Source organism: Myotis nattereri (genome assembly GCF_964212035.1).
Source record: "Myotis nattereri genome assembly, chromosome: 1".
NCBI classification, from domain to species: domain Eukaryota; kingdom Metazoa; phylum Chordata; class Mammalia; order Chiroptera; family Vespertilionidae; genus Myotis; species Myotis nattereri.
Window position 1 is genome coordinate 150,729,990 of NC_138075.1, and position 13,998 is coordinate 150,743,987.

At 43.8% G+C, this 13,998-nt stretch overlaps 1 protein-coding gene across 2 annotated transcripts in view; it reads left to right on the plus strand.

Annotated features, from left to right (window-relative positions):
- The window catches only part of WDR37 (WD repeat domain 37), an 84,777-nt gene that overhangs the window by 59,278 nt on the left and 11,501 nt on the right, over window positions 1-13,998 (plus strand). The gene's annotated exons all lie outside the window — the stretch shown is intronic.

The following is a 13,998-nucleotide window of genomic DNA, read 5'->3' on the forward strand; positions in this document are numbered from 1 at the left end:
CAAAGAAGTTAGGAGAATAAGAGAAGTCACCAAAGTTCTCTCAAGAAATTGGATGGAGACAGAATGGGACATTGGGAGAGGGGATCAGAGAGGAAGCAGGAAGTACTCCAGCATTGGCGGTATGAGGTGATCACACTGGAACTGTTAACAGCCGCTCCCAAATCCCTGCCCTTGGGTCGTTTTCATCTAGTTTTGATATTCCATATATTTGCATGGTCTGTTTTGTTCCAGGAGAAGACACACTGACTCTCAGCTTTCTCGGTCTGGTTGTCTATTGGGCAGCTCAGGCGTACCCATATCTTAACAGAACTTTGTTCTTTCCACAAATTTGTTGTTCTCCTAGTCTGACTTTTCCCGATACAGGAAGTGACTATCTTTCTAGTTATTCATCCCACAAACCTCTCCACTCCCTCAGCTATGCCCCATCCAGACCAGGAGTAGGACTCCTGTCCAGTTGTACCTCCTGATGTGTCCTTCACCTGCTCCTCAGGCCACCATTGTCCCCACCAAACCATCCCTATCTCTCTCCTAGATGGCAGTGTTGTTCTGCTTGAGCCCTTGCACATCCAGAAAAGGTCCTACACACATTAGTGCTCAGTAAACACTTTTTCATGTATGAATTTTTGCTCATTTGGTTTCTCCAAAATATGGATTTTATTAATTTTATCATGTGATGTAGCAAACGAGTCTGTTTTATGTGTTGAATGTTAGATACCAAGTTTTAGATTTAATGTTCAAAAGTCATAAAGTATACAAAAGGGAACGCTAGGACAGAATTTTTTAAGGAGTTTGAGATTGTAAAACAATTGGGCATCTTACACCTAAGGTGTGCAAAAATGTTAGGAGTAAGCAGCAGCGAGCACATACTGAAATCTTAGTGTACCACCGGCTCTGTTCTGAGAGCTTCCATATGAGAAATTATTTCATTCTGATAAGTGAGGCATTTCTTCACCAGCCAGGGTAGCCATAGCCCCGAAATAGAAAATGCCAAATTCTCAGGGGTTCATACAGTGCTGGGGACTAAGCAGGGCCCACGTGCTTTCCCTGTGTCCCGATGGTCCAGTCTTGGTTGCTCTGGAGGTCATGGAGGGACAACTTCTAACTGGCCCAGCACAGCCCAGATGAGAACACTGAACTGAAAAGAGTGGAGCTAAGCAGCTCTTCTTCATCTGCTTTTAGGGTGGGGTCACTGTGGGCCCAGAGAGCAGAAGGAACTGTCTGTGGTTTTCTTATAGACCATATGCAAGGCAAATGGGACCCCCCATACATCCTTACCCTGCAGCTTGCGCATCTCTTCTCCCAAGTTTTTTTTTTTTAATATATTTTATTGATTTTTTACAGCGAGGAAGGATAGACAGAAACATTGATAAGAGAGAAACATCGATTCAGCTGCCTCCTGCACAATCCCTACTGGGGATGTGCTTGCAACCAAGGTACATGCCCTTGACCGGAATCGAACTTGGGACCCTTCAGTCTGCAGGCCAATGCTCTACCCACTGAGCCAAACTGTTTAGGGCTTCTCCCAAGTTTTTTTTTTTTTTTTTTTTTAAATATATTTTTATTAATTTCAAAGAGGAAGGGAGAAGAAGGGACAGATAGAAACATCAATGATGAGAGGGAATCATTGATTGGCTGCCTCCTGCACGCCCCTTACTGGGGACGGAACCCGCAACCCGGGCATGTGCCCTTGACTGGAATCGAACCCGGGATCCTTGAGTCTGCAGGCTGACGCTCTATACACTGAGCTAAACTGGCTAGGGCTCTCCCAAGTTTTTATTGTGAAAAGTTTCAAGCTTAAGTAAAAGTTGAAAAAAATGAAGCAAACCCACTAATCCTTTTAGAAGCACAGTTGTTTTTATTTCACCACATTTGTCTGTCTCTTTTTTAAAAAAATGTTTTTATTGATTTCAGGGAGGGAGGGAGAGGGAGAGAGAGATAGAAACATAAATTATGACTGCACGCCTCCTACTGGGGATCAAGCCCACAACCCGGGCATGTGCCCTTCACTGGAATTGAATTTGGGACCCTTCAGTCCACAGGCTGTTGCTCTATCCACAGATCCATTTCAGCCAGGGCTGTCTGCCTTGTTATAGATATGTATACACATAGGTATTATAGGATATACAGCACACACCCACACTTCTGTCTCTAGATTCATGAACACATATCGAATGAATATATAGCACACACACACATATGCACTTCTCTCTATAGATACCTGTACAAATGTATCCTATGAATACATAGCACATGTGCACTTCTGTCTCTTTGGATTGTGTATACGTATATGAATATATAGCACGTACATCCACTTCTGTCTCTATACATGTACACATGCTATTATATGAAAATACGTACTTTCTCTGACTGAGCCTTTGGAAAGGAAATGTCCATGTTATCACACTTTGCCCTGATACCTCAGATGCATCTTTTCAGTATAAGGACATTCTGCTAAATAACCATGTGTTATCCACTTAAGAAAAGTAAAAAAAGTTCTCTAATATCACCTGATGTCCAGCCCATATTCAGATTTATTCTTGTGGTCCCCAAATATCTTTGAAACTTTTTAAAGGATTTAATCAGGATTCATTAATTACATTTAGGTACTGTGTTCTTTGGTCTCCCCCTCCCCCTCCCCCTCCCCCTCCCTCTCCCCACCCCTCTCCCCACCCCTCTTATCTCTCTCTCTTTTTTTATATTTTTAAATTTTACTACTGATTTTTTTAGTAGTTTAAATTATAAAACTAATATTAAGACATACATATTACAGACTTGTTGAAAAGTTCTTTGGTCTTTTTTAATTTAAGACAATTCTCCACCATTTCATTGATATTTATGACATTGAATTTTTGTGTCATGAAACCAAGCCCGTCTTGTGGAAGGTCTGACATCATCAGTGATCCTTGCCTGAATCAGTTATTACACTGAGTGTTGCAAAGGGTGATCGTGCTAATTCTGTCATTCTTCTACACTCATTAGCTGGCACTCTTCATTAGTGTAGTTGAGGATTAGTATAGACTCAAGGACTTTTTTCTTTTTGATGGTTATAAAGTCTTTGTTGTCACAATTTTGATGCTCAAGTTGTTCCAGGTTCAGTGCACCCTCTTGTGGCTTCTCTGTCTCTTTCAACAGCACCCTCTCATCTTTGAGTACATACTGCCTTTGGCACAGTAGGAGTCTGTCCTAGCCTCACCCTGCACTTCCCTACCCAACAGTGGAAAGTGCCAGCAGTTTTCCCACTAAACTGACTCTGCTCACTGCTACTGCACCGAGTTACATGTGGTCAGGGATTTGAGGACTGTGTGAAGAAGGGAGTTTTGGTGTAGAGAAAGGGCAGTCAGTACTTGTGCTGTGTCTCTAGGAGACAGAATGTAAGTGACCTTTGCTACACTGACTAACTGTCCTGTGCAGCATGGATGCACACAAAGACCTGAGGGTGGAGAACCAGGGAGGACTGGGGTCATGTCTGGGAAGGGGGACAGAAATGGAGAATGGTGGCAGTTGCTTTTATTGAGTCCTTATTGTCACCAGGCACAGTGAAAATTTGGTCCTATTTGTTTAATCTTCACAGTGAGTCTATCTCTGTTGTGTGGAGGTAAACTGAGGCACAGGGAGATGAGGTAATTTCTTGAAGATTGCCTGGGTCCTAGGTGGGCCTTGACTCCTATGATTCCAGAGAGTCTTTCTAACACTTTTTAAAAAATATTTTTATTGATTTCAGAGAGGAAGGGAGAGGAAGAGAGAGATAGAAACATCAGTGATGAGAGAGAATCACCGATTGGCTGCCTCCTGCGCGCCCCCCACTGGGGATCGAGCCCACAACCTGGGCGTATGCCCCTGACCGGAATCGAACCCGGGACCCTTGAGTCCGCAGACCAACGCTCTATACACTGAGCCAAACCGGCCAGGGCCTTTCTAACACTTTTTAATCACATTATGTTTTTACTTGCTTTATTTGTCTGAAAGATTTTATGTATCTTTCGTGCTAAAAGAGCCAGGACTGTATGTACTAGTATATTGCAGGTAGTTGATGAAAGTGCCAGTTTTAGCTTTAGGAGGTTTAACAAAGTCTGTTCTTATCTGTCTCCCTCTGATTATGGAGTATAGGAGATATTGATATCAGGTTTAAAATATCTATTTAATTTGTGACACGTTTTTGAAGCTGGTGGATATAGGAAATAATGGCTGTTTTTGGAGTGATATGACTATGAGGAATATAAGTAGTTACAAAGGAATTCTTATTCCTAGTGTGGACCTTTGACACAGTTTCTTAGATTTGTTTCTCTGATGGGATCAGGAGTTGCTTATAGATAAGTTGTGTCTGTCCCGGGGGCCTCTTCTATCCAGATCTCCCAAGACATAAGTTGATGCTGCAGTAACCGTAACTCTGAGGGCATATAAGCTTTTGAGTAAAAATAAGATATATGTACAAGTAGCACTGTCATTCAGATTATTTACATTTTCTCTTTTATTCATGTTAGGGTGAACTAGCATACTTTGTTGATATGTAGATAAAAAAATAAGTTTAAAAAATTTCTCTCTTTGGCGCTAGTTTACTGTAGAAAGTGTCAGGGGGATGTTTTATCTTTTGTTAAGTTTTTGAGAATCTGCAGGGGCTGGTTTGCTGTGTCTCCTCTGTCACCCAGTCACAGCTGCACCAGGACGACATGCCAGGGCCTCTGCCATCTCTGCCCAGAGAGGCCCCTGCCTTGTGAGACCCCATAGTGCGTGGCCAGCAGGTAAAGGCTGCAGGCTCTTTATCCTGCACTACAGTACTTTCCTGTGTTGTTAGCAGGAAGCCTCTAGAAATAATTGCAGTTTGGAAAAGCAGGAAGTGAGACATTTTATTTTATTTAAAAAATATTTTTATTGATTTTTAGAGAGAAAAGGAAGGGAGAGGTAGAGAGCAAGAGAGAGCGAGAGCAAAACATTGATCAGCTGCCTACTGCATGCCCTCTACCAGGGGTGGAACCTGAAACCTGGACATGCCCTGACTGGGAATCGTACTGACAACCTTTTGGTGCCCGGGACAATGCCCAACCAACTGAGCTATGTTGGCTAGGGCAGGAAGTGAGACATTTTACAGTGTTCTGCTGAGGACTCTTATTCCATAACTGTTGCTTTTTTTTTTTAATCTCTTGCATGGGTCCTGTAGGTTTGCACCCATATGACCAATAAAACTTTTAGAATTCATTGCCTTTGCAAGTAGACCTGTGTCCCCATGCAAAGGCATGCTTCTCTTACAACCAAACATGAGACCCTAATTCTCACAGAAGAGCATAGCAGTGGCTGATTTTGAGTGTGTATTTAGCTTCATTGCTCATCTCTGATGGTCTGAGTGTGGCTTCTCCAGCCAGCCCTCCTGGGATCTCTTGCTTCCCCTCAGACCAATAGGTTTCTGTCTTAGAGGATGCCCACCAGCCGGGCTACTGCACTACCAGCCCCCCTTTGCACCCTCTCCCCCCCAGGGTTGGAGTGAGCTGTGCTGTTGGTATTTCCAGCATCAAGCACAGTTTCTGCCACCGCAGGGAGCAAGTCGGGTTCATCCTCCTAGTCTAGGTGGAATTCTGTATTCCTAGCTGATTTTTTGAATCCTTCTACCCAATCCTTTGCTGAATATTAAACAGTAGAGGTCCGGTGCACGAATTCGTGCATGGATGGGGTCCGACGGGCCCATCCTGATGGGGGGTCATCCCAATGGGGGCCTATTGGGTGGGGTCGGCTGTGGGGTCTAATGCTGGATTTCCCCCAGCTGGATCTAATTATACTTTAAGGATGGCTAAAAGAAAACCCACAACAGAACTGTTTTGCATTTCACGTGCCATGGGATGAAGTTGTTTATGTGTTGTTTGCAAAGGTATATCAAGATGGATGATGGCCCTTTAATGATTTTTGCATTCTTCCCGGGGCTCTGCCCTCAGTTTCCCAATATGATCTTGTTTGTTTAAAAGTTTTTCTGTTTTTGAATGTGCCTACCCTTTGCAGTTGCTCCTGGCAGTCTGTGGGTCCTCTTCGCCGCCCCTTTTAAAGAGAGATTGAAAACTCACCTAATCTGCAAGGCATCGCAATTTCACAAAACCCCCACCCAGCCTCTCTACATTTCTCAGCAAAGGCTGCCATCCTGTTAATGCTTAGGTTGCCTTTTTGGCTAACTTGGAAGGTCTCCTGGGGCTGCCTTCTCTGGAAGGAGAATTCCACACCTTGGCTGCAGTATTAGCAGAGCCCTCTGGAGACTCTGGTTGGGAACAGAAGGGACTGATAATTATTTTCTTGTGCTTTCACTAAATGTACATGCACTAGGGAGCCAGGCTATGATTTAGGGGTGTTGGGGGCTGCTTGGGGGCTGCTTGGGGGTGGGACTGGATGGGGTGAGGGGCTGTGGGCTGTTTGCCAGCTGGCCCCGCCCCCATCAGGGGAGAGGTCGCAGTCGTTCTGGTCATTCCACCATTCAGTCGCTGGGCTTTTATATATAGGTTAAAACTCAGGTGTGCAGTTCTTCTGGCTTTGCTGTTCTTTACTTGTTGGTGTTGCCCTGAAAAGTCTCATGTGGAGTGTTGTTTTAGTGGATCAGTATTTCTTAAAAATACATGACTATATATATATATATATATATATATATATATAGTCATGTATTTTTATATATATATAGTAGTGGCCCGGTGCATGAAATTCGTGCACATTAAAAGGGGATTAATTAGAGGAAATATTTTAATATTGCTATTTGCCCTTTCTCTATAATAGAAATGTCAGAGATGAAAGAAAATTAGTAAAATGTATATGAAAATCTTTCTCCTATCAGAGTCTGGGGTGCACCACGGGACCCAGAGTCATGTCTCTGGGGCAGGGGGAGGCACCTTGAGGTCCCCTGTCAAGCCCTGCCAGGCGGGGGTGTGGCCTCAGGTCCCCCAGCCTGGCACTGGGGCAGGGGGTGCGGTCTCAGGTCCCCTGGCTTGGTGCCGGGTGGTGGGCGCGGCCTATGGTCCCCTGTCCTGGCGTTGGGGTGGGGGGCATGGCCTGAGGTCCCCTGTCAAGCCCCACGGGGGCGAGATGAGGGTTGCAGCCTCAGGTCCCTGCTGATTGCTCGTTAAGGCTTGTTACAGGAACTTGGCCTCTGCTGTGGGTGCAGCCATCTTGTGTTATGGAAACCCTGCGTCCGCTGTGGGCGCAGCCACCTTTGTGGTGGAGTGATGGTCAGTTTGCATATTCCCTCTTTATTAAATAGGACTAGAGGCCCGTTTGCAGGAAGATTCCTGCAAGAATAGGGTTTTGCTCCCGTCTCTGCTGCTCCTACCCCACCCGTCTCTGCCGTTTCTCTCCCGCCCGTCTCTGCCGCTTCTTTCCCGCCCATCTCCGCTACCTCGGCTCCGTTGCTTGGCTTCCTTCTATGGTGTCTTCAGTCTTCGCTCCCAGCTGGCATATGCAAATTAGCCACCATCTTTGTTGGTGGCTAATTTGCATATTGCTCTGATTAGCCATTGGTGGGCGTAGCGAAGGTATGGTCAGTTTGCATCTTTGTCTATTATTAGATAGGATAAGGCTAATATGCTAAGTGTCCAACTGTTTGACTGGCCACTGTGACGTGCACTAACCTCCAGGGGGCAGACTCTCAGTGCAAGAACTGCCGAGCTGCATTGCCTTGGCAGTGGTGGTTCTCAGGTGACACACCCTGAAACCAGAGAGGAGGGAGCCTGATTCCTTGTGGGGCTGCACGATTCCACCTTTGGCTGTGGGTGGTGGTGTTGCTGGGGCACTGTCGGCCCCGAATCTGGTTTACGGCACACTTGTGTTTGCATTCCACACTCTGTATGACAACAACTTTGCAGAGTGCCCTCTTGCACTCTGGGACCCCTGGGGAGATATTGGAGAGCTGGTTTCAGCCCGATCCCCGCAGGCCAGGTGGAGGGACCCCACCTGCCGGAGGGACCCCGCTCACTCCGAAGACACTTGGGACCACGGGAGGTTGGCTCCAGGGCGTGTTCTTTTCGTCTTGCCCAGTCCCGCCCCGCCAGCCACCTTCTAATTAATTTCCTTTCAGTGTGCACAAATCTGTGCACTGGGTCACTAGTATATTTCATGGTAACTTGTTGTAGAATACACTTTGGAAAACTATATCTCAGCCTATTGTCATTTCCAGGAACTCAACACAAGTTTCTTAGTGACATATATTAGAATCTCATGTCTTTCATGATGTAATTCGCTTAACCATCCAGTTAATTTGAATTTCTGTGTGTTGTCTTAAGGAAAGATGTAGCCAGACAGGCTTCAACATTACTGGCCTAGTTTTATAACTAGTTTCTCTAGGAGCTGGGAGGGAGATGATTTTTGTCTTTTCATTTTCTCTGTACTTTTACATAGATTCGAGATTTTTTCTGAATAAATAGAGTTTGAGACTTAACACTTCGCTAATAAGATGAAAATCTGTTACCAAGTGGGTCCCCTTGAACTCTGTGCTGCATCGTTTTTTGCTGGACAGGGTCGGAGCTCCTTGATGTAAGCTCTGTTTAGGCTTTCATCGAGGATTGTTAGAAAGGACAAACATGCACATGTCTTTTTCGTTTTTGATGTGTTACATTTACTTTTACTCTGTATTATGAAATCTCTTTATTATAAAGGGAATTTTACCATAACAGGATTTACTTGTGTAACTGTGGCTGTTATTATTTGACTGGCTTAGCTGTTAGTGACCCAAGGTATACCAATTTATATGAAAAGTAAGTATAGATACTTTATATAACTGTTTCCCTCATAGCAGTAATGAGAAACTGTAGTGTGTACTGTCTTGGAAATAATAGAAATGTTTAATGGGGAAATTTGGGACTGTCCTAGATTCCTGGAATTCTCCAGCTGTTGGCATTTATTTCTCATATATTTCTGTCCTCATCCTCAAAAACTAGGGCTAAAATCTTGTGGTTTCATCTGAAATAAGCCAAACCCTTATATAGTCATTATTTTCACCCATGCCATTCTTCAGTAAGTGAGCTGACTATTTGAACGAGTCTAGTTGGGTAGCCTGCCTGCCCGTTTGCTGTGTGTTGGTACAAGCTCTTCCGGGGTGGGACTCCACACAAAGGTCATTCCAGGACTATCGCCCTGAGGGCTGTGGATGCACAGACATTTATGCAGGAACCTCTTGCTATGATAAAACTTATTTTTAGGTTAAATCCAGTTAACTAACTGCCCTTTGAAAGGAGTGTGAGACATTCCCATTTAAGTTGTTTTGTAATAGGAGGACCCAGATTCTTGCCTTCCAGCACCAGTGCCTTCCTTGTGGAGCTTGGTAGAAGGCCCCCTCACCCCCTTTTTTTAGTTTAGTTTTGTTTTGTTTCAATTACTATAAAAAGGAACTGACAGTTGAGGCTGTCACAGGGCCATTAAGCTTCCCCCATGGGTGGCCGATGACTCTAGTCTATACCCAACTGATGGTATTTACACGTGTGAATAAACTCTGGCATTGAAAAAAATCTGAAATTAGCTCAACATGGATAAAATATTTGAAACACCAAGTTTTTTCTTTTTTGCTTTCTTTCCATATACTTGCAACTTTACTTCCCCATGTGAACTTCAGCACTTCTAAAGAAAGAAAAACACCACATCTAATAAGACATTAAAAAAATTATAATGTTTGCTCTAAAGTTATGACATTTTCATATGCTTTTATTCTCAAATACCCAGAGGAGATATGTAGTACTAAATACTAAGGTCTAGATTATGTGCTTTGAATTTTGTGTTGTGCTATTAAGTTGTTTGTATGCTTTTAAAGAGAAAATGTGTTTTGATAGCATGACATTTATAACCAGGTGGTGGTTGATTTTTCACTGTGTTGAGTTCTGTGCTTGGTCAGTGAGTCTGGTGTGTGCAGGCCTGTGGTGGGGACGGGCAGCCGTCTGTTGGCACACTGCCTTGGAGGTTTTGTATTTGTACTAAATATCTCCCCTGGGTGTTTGGCATAAAACATATGAAAATGTCATAACTTTAAAGCAGTTATAATTTCTAAGTGCTTTTTAAAAGTTTTGGTAGACTGCACTTGGTTTGTAAGCTCATTACTCTTGGAGATAGTTTTTAAGCCCTTGCCTGTGGGAACAGGAGGTACTGTACTTCGAGGTTTCTTACAGGGGCTGTAGGATGGTCTCAGAAGTGCCCCAGGACTGGAATTACTGCCCAAGAAAGAAAAGGACCTGCAGGATTGCAGAGGCCTCAAAACTAAACAGAACCTAAAGCCCCTCTCAGCTTCGTGTCCCCTTAACCCAGCTGTGGGCAAACTACGGCCCGTGGGCCGGATCCAGCCCGTTTGAAATGAATAAAACTATTGAAAAAAAAGACCGTACCCTTTTATGTAATGATGTTTACTTTGAATTTATATTAGTTCACACAAACACTCCATCCATGCTTTTGTTCCGGCCCTCCGGTCCAGTTTAAGAACCCATGTGGCCCTCGAGTCAAAAAGTTTGCCCACCCCTGCCTTAACCCATATATCTGGAAGTCTGGTTTTATCTTCTTAATTAGATTGGAATAATTTTATTTGAGAAAGGTTAGAGACATGTAATTCCTGGCAATAATTTGTTGGTATCCGAGGTTATCATAAAAGCAAAAACTCAGATGGACAGTGCAATTCCAAAGTGCGGCCCCATTTAAGGTTTTCCCAGCTTCATTAGCGTATACCTACCACCCAGTTCACAGAGAAAAGGAGTGGCAGCAATGTTGGCGGGAATGTGACTTAACTGCAGTGGTGTGGTAAAGGCTGTTTTGGGAAGTTTCCTTTGCATTCACTGCTTTGTCTTATCATCATGGAGATGAGTAAGGAGACATTGGTCAGTATAGTGTGCAGCCACAGCTGCCGGAGTGTGCATTTGCACCTCCATACGTGGACATAGTGGTGACTTTCTGTAAGTGAGATCATTTTGCAAGTCTCATTGTATTTCACTGAGAGAGGCTTAAGGTTCTTCTGCGTCGGCACCTTGGACTTGCCTTCTTCCCTCCACCTCTGCTTCTAAGAGGCCTATAGTTTGGATGCAGTAATTTACTTAATCCCCTGGTTGATACTTTTAAAGATTGTTTCCAACTCAAAGTATAGCTTATAGTTTAAGAGGAGGTTTAATACTTCTCCATTTACCCTTTTAAAATTTCTCATTTAAAAAAGGGCTGATCAGTACATAATAAAATAAGGACTTTAAGGAAATTAGTGCGATTAAATCACCCTACTTCTCGGCTTTGTTAGGAGCTATTCAGGTTGCTTCCCTTTTATTGAGATGACCTAGAAAAGAATTATCAGGTTATTAACAAACTAAAAACATGCCAACTGCATTGTAACAGACTCATGAAGACAGACATGAACTGTGTCTGGACCAGGTTCCATGTGTTGGCAGAAACCACTGAGCAGTGATGCACAGTTGGCAGAGTAGGGAAGGGAGCTGCTGCGAGAGGTGGGGCTTATCTTTGGAAAGATGGTGGTGTTTCTGGTCTGGGCGCTCAGGCCCTGCCCTCGGAGTCTAGGTGGGCTTACATCATCACCCAGTCGACATCTATGCTTTCTCCCATTCAGCTATGTGTGGGAGCTGCAGGGTTCTGACTAATACCACACTGGGCCCTTCAAAGTCATTCCTCAGACAACCAACATGTAAAATGTGTGAGTTACACATGACCTAGAAAAGAACCAGGCAGCTACCTCTAAATGAATAAGGAAACACGGTGTTGAAGGGCTGTGATAATAACTAATTCTGAAGTTTTTAAAGTAAAATTTTACTTTCAGTCATCTTCCCTGGCACATATGGAACCCAAGGATGCTTCCTAGGGCCACATGATTCTGCTCCTTTCAGTCTTTCAGAGATCAACTCAAATACTTGATTTGAAAAACATTAGCTATGGCTTATTTTATATGTATATGTATATACCTATCTGCACCCATGTCATGTTTCGTGTAGCTGGTGTCACTTCTGATGAACATGTTCACACATATGTGCACATCTGCACATACATCACTATTTGTGTAACCCATGTCACTTCTGGTGGGCACCCTGCACATGGTTATATCTCTCTGCACACGTCACATTCTTTGTAGCCTGTGCCACTTCTTGTGGGCATACATGCATCTATGTGCACACAATCTCAGGCTGTGTGTGGTGGTCACCCCATTTTCTAGTCTGAGCAACACTTCAGGTCAAGCTTCCTCTGTTACCAGTGAAGTAAAGAGTCTCCTGGGGTGGGGGGTGGGGTGTCACTAAACATCCAGGACTGGGAATGCGGTTCCATGTGACGTCTTAACAATAAAGCAACAGTGACTTTCCTTCAACTGGCAATTTTTGGCTAATCTAGTTTATTTCAGAGTAAAAAACTTGCAGTTCTTGATATATTTCTGACTTCTATTTTTCTAACTATTCTGATGAACAGGGTTTGTCTGTATCATATTACCTTCAAAGTTGATGTAAAGTGTTTTCCTTTTGAAGATTTAAGAAAAACCTTTGAAATTACTTTCTTCCCAATTTTTATCATAGTGATGTCGAAATACTGGCTGTTGTTAATTGGTGAGTATACAAGAAGCAAAGTCTTGGATTCAGAAAATAAGGGAATGGAAAGTCAGGTGATTAAAACCAGAGAGAATCATTCCTCACCTAATTTAAATGGAATGCGTTTCTCTCAGATTTCTGTAAAATTACTGAAGCCATTGCAGCTATTCAGAACTTATGGTTCTCTGTTATATTATTCAGTAAAAATGAAACAAGGTTCAGTTTTCCCAGAAAGGAAGTGAATCTTGACCTTGGTATCACAAGCAGGAAATCAGCATATAAACCTTATTCATTTTATCTTCTCTGTAATCATTTTAAATCAGGTTCTCTGGAACTGTAACCTTTGAATAAATCTGTGGAAAAAGGTTCTTTTTAAAAAAATGTATTTTATTGATTTTTTTACAGAGCGGAAGGGAAAGGGATAGAGAGTTAGAAACATCGATGAGAGTGAAACATTGATCAGCTGCCTCTTGCACACCTCCCACTGGGGATGTGCCCGCAACCAAGGTACATGCCCTTGACTGGAATCGAACCTGGAACCCCTCAGTCTGCAGACTGACGCTCTATCCACTGAGCAAAACCGGTTATGGCAAAAGGTTCTTAATTAATAGGATACTAAGGAAGAGAATTTAGCCAAGTTAACTGAACGTACTGTTTTGACACACACTTTTTTTAAGAAAATATATTTTTACTAGAGGCCTGGTGCACAAACTCATGCACGGATGGGGTCCCTTGGCCTGGCTGGTGATCGGGGCTGATTGGGGCTGATTGGGGCTAGATAGCCAGAGAGAGGGACCGTTGGAGGTTGACCAGCCCGCCCCAATTGCTGGGGGGAGGGAGCACAGGAGGTTGATCGACTGCAGGAGGTTGGCTGTGGGAGTGCACTGACCATCATGGGGCAACTCCTGTGTTGAACGTCTGCCCCCTGGTGGTCAGTGTGTTGTCATAGCAACCGGTTGAGTGGTTGTAACTGTCACCTAGGCATACACACACACACACACACACGCACGAAGATATGCATATATATACACGTATATGTAGACACACACACACACACACACACACACACACACACACTAGTGGCCCGGTGCACAGAATTTGTGCACATTAAAAGAATTAATTAGAGGAAATATTTTTTTTTTTTAAATATATTTTATTGATTTTTCACAGAGAGGAAGGGAGAGAGACAGAGAGTCAGAAACATCGATGAGAGAGAAACATCGACCAGCCGCCTCCTGCACATCCCCCACCGGGGATGTGCCCGCCACCCAGGTACATGCCCTTGACCGGAATCGAACCTGGGACCTTTCAGTCCGCAGGCCGACGCTCTATCCGCTGAGCCAAACCGGTTTCGGCTAGAGGAAATATTTTAATATTGCTCTTTGCCCTTTCTCTATAATAGAAGTGTCAGAGATGAAAGAAAATTAGTAAAATGTGTATGAAAATCTCCCTCCTTTCAGAGTCTGGGGCACGCTGCGGGACCTAGAGTCAAGTCGCT